The sequence below is a fragment of the Coffea eugenioides genome, chromosome 2, assembly GCF_003713205.1.
Source record: "Coffea eugenioides isolate CCC68of chromosome 2, Ceug_1.0, whole genome shotgun sequence".
NCBI lineage: Eukaryota > Viridiplantae > Streptophyta > Magnoliopsida > Gentianales > Rubiaceae > Coffea > Coffea eugenioides.
In genome coordinates this window covers 9,524,491-9,534,959 of record NC_040036.1, presented here as the reverse complement: position 1 = coordinate 9,534,959, position 10,469 = coordinate 9,524,491, and positions in this window count along the sequence as shown.

Genomic DNA, 10,469 nt, shown 5'->3' with positions numbered 1-10,469 from the left:
CTATTGAAAAAGTGGCACTGAGGATCTCGTGTGGTTCATCCCCTGCTTTCCCCGGGATAACAATTTTAACTCTGCATTTCTCTGTCATGCAATTAATCCTACGTAAAAACCTAAATATTTACGACTGGAGAAATTAATATTATTATTTCTTTATTATGCACGTTGCTTGCCCAAGAAAAGAAGAAGAAGAAGAAGAAGAAGAAGAAGAAGAAGAAGAAGAAGAAGAAGATAAATTGGGTGACGTGAATGTTTTACTAGCGCACCTACTACTTTTCTACTTTTTCTTCATTCTTCCTCTATATCCTTTTCTGGGACAAGTACTTTCTTCTTTGCGACGAGTTTATCAACAGGTGGGCGACAGTTAGTTTATCAGATGACTTCAACGACAAAGACCCAATTTTCTTGGCGTCTCCGATTGCTCAAACGTGATTACAATGAAGTAATAATTAATGTTGTTTTCAGTTCTATCTCGCTGGTAACTTTCAGGTCTTACCGACATCCACGTCAATGGTTACATAAGAGAGATCTCAACTGGACACGAGTACCATAGCCAACTATTTTAATACACTTGGACTTTCATCGTACAGTCGCAAAAGATTTTTGCTGAGCCAAAATCGAGCATATATCCTCAACATTTTTGTGCCTCAACTAAATTTCTTTTTTTTAAAAAAAATTGAAAAAATTGCATCAATTGCACGTCACGTATTACTGATATGAAATTTTAGTCCTTCAAAATCGGAATGAGCGATTTTAATTCCTAATACATTAAAAAAAAGGCCAACTTTTGATCTTTGGCAATCTTTGCTGTTGAATTTTGACTAGAATAAATCATGGACGCATCATGTGACGAATTTTTAAAGGATAAATCTGAAAAAATCACTTAATTATTGTTCCAAAATCTCACTTAATTCACCATTTCCTCTAATCCTTCTCCACCGAAACCCTAATTTCAAAAATTTGCTTTAGTTAACAACGGTGAATCTCTGTGGAGAACTTTGTGGTTGCACATCTATCGTGCATGTGATTCTTTGTAGGAGTGGGAACATGTTTAATCTATTTAATTTGATTTTGGCTGAGTTTTGAGGAAAGAATCGGGCTTAATTATCAAAAGCCGTTCTGGGAGTTTTTTTTTTTTCTAGTTAATTTTACGGTGTAATGGGTTGGGGAAATGTTCATGTTGCTGTTATGAAGCCTTTTTGCAAGATGAATGGGCTTTCGTTGCATATTTTGTCATATTTCACTCTTTTGAGTGTATGCTTCGATTGAAAATGACATTCTCTTGTTTGGTAAAATTAGAGTAGGGAATTTGAGGTTTTGGATTTGTTTATTCAATCCTTTGATTCGTGTTTACGTGGTGGTGACTGGTGAATGGTGATTTTGGGTTCGATCCACGCCTCAATTAATTAGTAGGAGGACACCACGTACACACACACACACACACGAGAAGAGAGTATGATGATCGAGATTGCCTTTGCCTTTTGCCACCAAAAAGGATATCAAACTTGTTAGTATATGATGGTTTCGAGTTTTAAATCCTCCCCCAACAGGTCATGTTGCAGGATTTTTTTACACAAATGTATATATTAATCTTCATCCCAAACTGCAATGGATTCACACAAAAGTTGGCCTGTCAATGACAGGGCCTAGATTAAGGAAAAACACTGTACTAAAAAGCTTAGAAATTTGGTACCACTAGTCATTAAAATACGAAACTTGCTGATGCAGATTATGATGTTTACTTCCTTGGAGGGAGACAGTACTTTGTGTACGCTATATATATATATATATATATATGGTTATTGATCACTTAATCAAGACTATATATATTGCTAACAAAACAAAATTTGTCATTACCAGTAATGATGGTAGTGATAAAGATCTAAAGATCGTATTAAGAAGAAGATGGAAAGTGATATGATGAGCAAGATAAAAAAGGAGGATGAAACATGATGATAATTGGGTGCAAGTTGCTTTTTTCTTATTACATTTTGATGACAAAAAAGTGCACTCTGGAGTTTCCTCGGGTAAGCAATGATCCCATCTTCAGATCTAAAAGCATCCAATTTCGAGATATTTTCAGTACAATATGATTAGTTTTGTCTCGTCATATTGCTGGGAAGGAAGGACTGGGCCACGGTGATGCCTTCCTGGTACATGAGGGGGGAACAGAAAGTGCAGCGCTGCAGTCCTGACAATGTAAGTTCAGGATTGAACAAGGGCAACCGTCCAGGAACTTTTGATGGCATGGATTTGCTTATGCAACAAAAAATGGCAGTTTGGCTTAGATAATCGGAATATTTTGATAATGGAAAATCGTTCAAAACAATCCTCACATTTTACAAATTAACTTTTCACGTCCCTACTTTTAAAAGTATACTTTTATGTCCCTTACAAATTTTCATTAGTTAAATTTGATTCCTATTTAGGTTTCCGACTAGTTTTTGGTGGAATCCACCACGTCCCTGGCTTGTAATCATTTTTTAAGGGCAAAATTGTCAAATCAAAGTTTACATAATCCGATACATAGTCTCTCACATTTCACAAAATGAATTTTTTTCATCCCTCATATTTTGCAAAATAAAATTTTTCATCTCTCATTGATTATGTGTATGAATAACTTTTTTTTAAAACTAATATATATATCTATTTGATTTCACCTGAACAATATGAATAGCATGTAACATATCTCTGTTTGATTTCGCCTGGACATATTGTTCAAGTGAAATTAAAATAAATATATATAAAGATTTAAAAAAATTATTAGTTTTTTACTCATGTTCATTCTTTTTACTAAAAAATTGAAAACAAATAAAATATTTAATTCTAAATATTATCAAGCATTTATATCAAATTAAACTTGGACAGAAAAAATAAACAAAAGAAAAGTATAACAAAATGAAGTAAGTGATTGACACTTTTAAATTTTAAGATAATCATAAGGTAAAAAATTCAATTGTTTATCTTAACGGTAGTGAGTAAAAATTTCAGATTTAAATTGTAATTTATTTGCATGACTATAGAATTCGAATTAACACCGATCAATTAGATGGTCTTATTACACAACTTAATAAATGAATTATTACCAAAATAGAAAAGGTTATAATATTGAATAAATTTACATGGTGAAATCAAATATTAATATATATATATGGGTTTAAAATAAAATTATTAGATTTACAACTACAATTAGTTTGTTTAGGTGAAATCAAATAGAGATATATTACATACTATTAGTACTGTTCAGGTGAAATTAAATAGATATATACATAAATTTTAAAAAAAAACTATTCGTATACATGGTCAATAAGAGATGAAAAATTTTATTTTGTGAAATATGAGGAATGAAAAAATTTATTTTGTAAAATGTAAGAGACGAAACAATTCATTTTGTGAAATTTAAGGCACTATGGATGGATTATGTAAATTTTAATTTGATAATTTTACCCCTAAAAAATAATCACATGTAAGGCACGTAATAAATTCCGGCCAAAAACTAGTCAGAAACCTAGATAGGGACCAAATTTGATCAATGTGAATTTATAAGGGACATAAAATTATACTTTTAAAACTGAAGGACAAAAAAAGTCATTTTGCAAAATATAAGTGATATTTTGAACGATTTTCCCTTTTCATAAACCAAACCTCCCCAAATTTCCGATTATATCATTGACCTCCTTCAAAATTTCAAAATTTACACTAACATTACTTGAGATTAATTATCTTGTAACATTTAGATCCAATCAATAATTAACAAGTGATATTAGAAGAGAGAAAATAAAATGATTCCATCATTAGCCCTATTTTACTACATTATTTAATTAATTCAATACCAAACCACACATTAAAGAAAAACACTAAAATTTGTTGTTTATTATTAGGGATTAAAATTAGTTGTTAAGATTTTTATAATATTAAAATTCGCTCTTAGTAATATTTTGGTTACAAATTTTTTTAATTATTTGTTGTTAATCTTGTTTGACAATGGATTTGTCTATCCAATCGCACTCAGGCTGTTTTTTGTTTCCTTTTCTTTTTCAATAGTTACACCATTATTACGCCTTTATGGAGTAGATAAACCATTATTACACTTTTAAGCACCATAATGACTAACCAACAATGTGACAACTGCCTATATGGATAAGAAAACTGATGTAGCATTGACGAAGAGCATAACTTCGCACATTTCACTTTCAAAGTCTTCCCTAGTTCGAACTTTGAAACTGGAACCTTTAATTAATATTGTAACAGTGTGCAATATGCAAGTAAAGCTCAGCTGCAACCAACGATTCTTAGAGTATCTAGATACCAAGAGAGGCTTAACACTCTATTTAGGTGTAGGTCAAGGAATCGAATTTATTGCCCTGTATTCCAAAATCCAAAGCTTCCTGGAATATTTTGCCAATGGATGTGTAGACACCTATCTGGACCAGTAGTGACTCAATCCCCTGGATCTTCCTTCTGATTCCGTTGGATCGCCCCCTCCTTATAGTACAAAGTAGAAATAGGCTCCCCATAGTATAGAATAGGAATAGGTATATCTTGTCAAAAAAAAAAAAAAGAAAACTCAGCTGCATTTGGCATAATCAAAGGTGCCATTACGTGATGATCTTGATGGAAGTAATTAACTAAGAAGAGAATAAATGAGAAAACTTCAAATCACCCATGGTGACCTGCAAATAGTTTTATCTATTAATTAATTAAAGATATCTCTTACTTTATATTTAAAAAAGAAAAAAAAAAGTCAAACCATCGTAATACTTGAAGAAGTGACGTGAAAACAATGGTGGCGCTTCCCTTCAAGATCAAACTAGTGTTGTTGCTTGCCTAGGGCTACTTTGGGTTTCTCAATTTTCTCCTAAGAGAATCTTTAAAGTTAGTTTGAGGTCATGATTAGTTGGTTGAAAAATCAAATTAGTAGTGGCCAAAAGTGGGATAGACAAAGCCATATTTATTTACACGGTGACCACTATAAAATGTATTTAGTCAACCCATTATCCGCATCCACTCAACAAAAAAAAAAAAGCAAGTGGATGAATGAAAATTATAAAAATGAAGGATTTAAATTGGGTAGTAGATTCATATGGCTGTAGGGGCGTAATCGAGATTAATCAAATCAAATACTTAGTGTTTAATTTTGTTTGATTATTTTATATGAGTTTAAAATTTTGCTCAAATTTGACTTATTTATTTAATGAATTGAATTTGAATGAGTTTATTTTTATCAAGTTTAAAAATTATTGAACATAAACTACTATTCAACCCTGGTGTGATGACTAATTGGCCAACCAAATTTGAACGAACTCCTACAAAGTTGAACTCGATTCAAATATCGATTAGTTTGATTCATCCTTCTGCCCTACATGCTGTTCTTATTCATTATCAATAGTATAACAATCAAAATATTTCTTAAATCTTAGTCAAACCGTGATATTAAACTCACCCACAAGATTCCTTCATTTCTATTACTTAGCATCCAAGAAGACTGGTTTATAAAATACTTAAGTTAATAATTCACTTTTTAATAACAACCAATTTGTACTCCTTGCTAGTGCAAAATAGATTTTACACAAGTACATCTTCTAATTTCGCATTCATTAACAGATAAAAGTCATAAAGGAAAAACTAAACTAAACTGCATTTTTGGTTTTATCTTGCTTTTTTCCCTTTTTTTTAAAATTTTTACTTGATCATATTCATACCCCTTCTCGTCTTTCTTTGACTCCATTGTAAGCATTCTGAGCCCTTGAAAAGTACATATTGGAGCAACTTGTATTGGGCTGAGTTTCCTTAAAATTATTTGTTGGGCTCATTTAATGCATCAAAGGGGATTGAAGGAACCTTTTCAATTTAGTCAGTCTGGCTAGAAAAGCAGTGTACTCCCATAATGCCAGTTGAAACCTGGAGAAGCCCAATCCAAGTAATCAAGTTTTGTCAAAAGCAGAAAAGGCCAATCCAAGAAGTTTTAACTCTTTTTTTTTTTTTCAAAGATAGACAATTAATTAGATTAGAAACGCTCAGAGAGTTAACGGAAAGACTGGCCTAAACAATATAAGGGGATCCACCAAACTTCCACGTCCAGCCAATTGGTAACTGGTCGAGAAGCCTGGAGACCTTAAACCCAGGATAAATACCCCACAATTTTCCGATGTGGGATGGTGACCCAACCCCCCGAGCACACCCTCAGGAAAGACTGGCCTAAACAATCTAAGGGGACCCACCAAACTTCCACGTCCAGCTAATTAGTAACTGGTCGAGAAGCCTGGAGACTTTAAACCCAGGATAAATACCCCACAATCTTCCGATGTGGAATGGAAGAAGTTTTAACTCATGTCTTCATATTTTCATTGGAGAATAATTGAGTGGGGATTTGCTGATGTGGCATAGCTGAATTAGCTTAAAGGATTTATTCTGGTATACTATTTTACTCTTTTAGATACACATGGAGACGTGCAAAGTGAGCATCAAGATCTCAAGATGCGACGTTAGAAAATACAAATATTGATAATTTAATTTAATTGGAATGCAACGAATTCATGAGTTATGTATTTTTTAAAAAAAGATCTAAATTGCTTGGGCTAATTACATCCAAACTTGAATATCTTGGGAAACTTTGTTCGTATGCCTCTCCATTTGATTAATCTTTTTCAATTCTGTGTCAAATGATTCGATGGGGTTTGAAAATCTAGGCTACGAGAAATGCTCTATCATCGAACAATTGGAATTTGACGAATGCGGTGAGAGGCTAAGTCAAGGTGATGTGTGCAAGAAAAAACTTTCTTCAACGGTGAGTTAGGATTGCGCTATTTTTTGAAATTTTTGTAGAAAATGTATTATGGTAATTTAATATATGTGGAGTAAAAAAATAATTAAAATATATATTTATGAAAAATATAAATTTTTTTTGATAAAAGACTGCAATCCAAAACACCAACTTCACTATCTGTCTATCCGATGACGATTAGGTACTTACTTGTCTACGAAATTAGTTTCTTCCGCTATAACTTTTGGTGTAGTAAATGATATGGGCTCTCTCAAAAAAAAAAAAATTAGGACGGTCCATCCTTCCTTCTAAAGCAAGACAAGACATGGAATGTCTCAATTTTATTTATTTTTTTAGATGCTAATATCTTGAAATCGAAGCTAAAGAGGGGAAATTCTGACAGAATTTTAGTCAATTATTCAATGCCGTGCAAGGGATTCGTTTGACACTGGAAATTGCCACTTATAATATAATATATGTCGAAGTCAATAAAGGAAGGGTATTGCACGTAAGTCACCAAAAATTTGTAAGATGTAGCCTCGTGGCATGGATGATTGGTTCAATTCCAAGTTTTGTCAAATGCAATTAGCAGCCTGCAGTTTGACCAACAATTAGTACATTTTATCAATCCGATTCTGCCGGCAAGATCGACCATTTAATTTAGTGGAACTCTTCATTCTTCAATTCCAAGTTTTAATTTAGCGGATTTCTCTAATTACTTGCTTCTCTCTAATTAACTCTCCATTAATTAGTTAAACGATTAAAATCCTAAGAACATTAAATCAATACATATCCAACTCGATCTTAAAAAGTAGAGAGGTTTTAGATTTTAAATTGTCCTTTCAATCTTAAAGAGAAATTAACATTATGGCCCTTAGAAATCTCCAATTTTATGCCTTCAATCACTCATGTCATATTGATGAGAAAAAGTAAGAATAAAAAATATGGATACAAGAATAACTCACAGCCAAATTAAATTTTTTTTATTCAAAAAAATTAATATTGAATAAAAGAATATCTGCACAGTGACCCATGCATGCATATAATTATAATCAAGGCAACTAAATAAAATAACTTTCCAAGTCAACAAATGTGGACGTGCAACTAATTAATAACACTTTTGACAAAAAAAAAAAAAAAACTAATTAATAACAATTATTTCCAGGCGGTGGCACCCGGGCAAGTTTGGCCGCCTTGGCCATCGGAGCCACTCACGATAACATTCGGGGTCTTGACTTTGAACCGCTGAGGCCGCCTTGGCGACCCGACGCTCAAGCTTCTCTGCATGGTTCGATGCTTGGCTTTATCCTTGTTCTTCCGCAACATCGCCCCAATCTTATCAAATACATCGGTGAATTCCTCGTGCTTCTCGGGGAAGATTTTCTCGAAGAAATCCTCTCGTTTCACGTAGATTTCCTGGTAGAACGATTCCAGCAGCATCATCAGTCTTTGATCAACCCTTTTCCCAGACTTCCACCTTATCATGTAAGGTCTAGTACTATCCCCGTCGCCGCCGTCGAAATCCCCACCGTGATCCCAGCCGCTTTGTTGGGCAGAATCATCACCATTCCCGAATCTGGAATATGAAAAACTGCCGGCGTTTGATACCATGTTGTAGGCCACGGGGCTAGCGCATTCGTTTTGTGGACGAGGGTACCCGAAACCATAGATGGAAGAATTAGGAGGTTGAATCAATTGGGATGGCCTTGAACTTGATGATGATGATGATGAAGAGCAGCCAGCTCCTCTTTCGTCCCTCAACATTTTGTTTTTTCCGCTGGATTTAATCCACAAAAAAAATGTTGAAGATGGGATTGGAATGGAGACTCGGTTAGTGATTGCGTCTGTGTGTGTTTGTACTTTGTAGGGATGGAGAAATATTTGAGAAATAAATTGGGAGCTGAGATGGGGTATTTATATGTAATGGAATACTTGTCGTTGTAGTACAAGAACATTCAAAAGCCTGCGCTGACTGGGTGGTCATACCGCTGAGCTTTGACGCGTGGCTGACTATTATAACTAAGAACTGAGAAAGGTAACTTCCTGTAATTTACTACATTCCATTTAAGGTATTGGTTTGGGTTGGCGAGTTTGAACCATTCAATTCAATCAGCCGTTTTGCCATTTTTGTAAATTCTATCAAGTAATCGGACCCATTCTAAACTAAACTTGTGGTTTTATTGCTTGACCAAGTATAACTTCTTGTTGCTTTCACGAAAACCAAGAACCATGGTAACCCGTATAAACGATAGAGGAAACGTAGAGCAGAATTTTGCAGAAAAGGGTAAGAAGCATCCTAGAAGACAGTCATACTATCTAGGATTTTTTCCTTTTAATTTTAACTTACCGAATAAAAAAAAAAGAACTTTTCAATTTGTTTGATTTGTCTTCGTCGCTGAGTAAGAAGTCCTGCCAAATCAGGTTGCAAAGAAGGTGCTAATGCCATGCATTGACTAGGGAAATTTAGGAAATCGAGGAGGGAAGATTTTCTTGTCATCAGAAAAATTAGGAATGGAGAATTTTTATTTTTTTATTTTTTGGAAAAATGACCAATTCCGTCCCTAAAGTTTTTAATAGTATCAATTTGATCCCTACTTAATTTTTTGGCCAATTTAATCCCTATATTTATTTGTCGACTCCAATTGACGAACGTTACGGCGGCGCCACCATGTAATTTCGATCAAACTTCTAATTGAGCACCCATGCAGGTGTATTTTGAATACTTCACTGATAGGGTTGTAAGATAAGAAGTAAAAATCGAAGGGAGAATTCAATTGTAATCCTAGTGTTTTTGATAAAAAGGAATATCTGCTCGGTATCCCAAATTTTCCAAAGTGGTGTACAAAATCATTGCAGTGAAATGCATCAAAGGAGGACTTGGGACAAAGCATCCTCAAGCTCACGATGTAATGATCAAGTCCTGAAGAGCGTTGGCGTCGGGTTGAATGGTTCAAAATTAGAATGCCTAATTTATGAAGGAAATGACGAATATTACAATGGAAACAAAATCGTGCTATTAACATAACAAATCAAAGAGATTTAAGTGGTTCAACTTACTCAATTTGCTTGACCCCTCTTTCTCAAAATTTCTTCTTTCGTGCCTTTCGTCGCTTGCTGCCTCCATCCTTTGATTTCCTACGCCGTTACATTTCCTTATTCATCATGATTTCAGTCGATTTTGTTCAACACATCATTCACTAAAGCTTTGGGTTTTTGCAAGAAAAATTTGATGTTTCGGGTTTGGGTGTTTCTCACTGATAAAATGTACACGTAAATTTTCGTTTCGAATTTTACTTCTTATCTTTCAACCCCACCAATGAAGTACTCGAAATACCCTTGCTTAGGTGCTCAATTAGAAACTTGATCGAAATTACATGGTGACGCCGTCGCAACATTCTTCAATTTGAACCGAAAAATAAGTATAGGAATTAAATTGGCCAAAAAAATTAATCAAGGACCAAATTGACACTATAAAAAAGTTTAGGGATGAAATTGACCGTTTATTCCACTTTTTTTTAACCTTAATTTTAACGTGTACCTAAAGCATAGAGGCCGCATGCTTCAGAGTTGCTCCTCAACGAGAAGTTCACCTCTACGGCAAGCCATGTAATGTACTGTATACCCAAACCATCGTGACAGGTGGAGAGACTTTAGCGAAAAAGTTTTTTTTTTTTTTTTTTTTTTTGAAGGAACCTTAACCAAAAAGTTA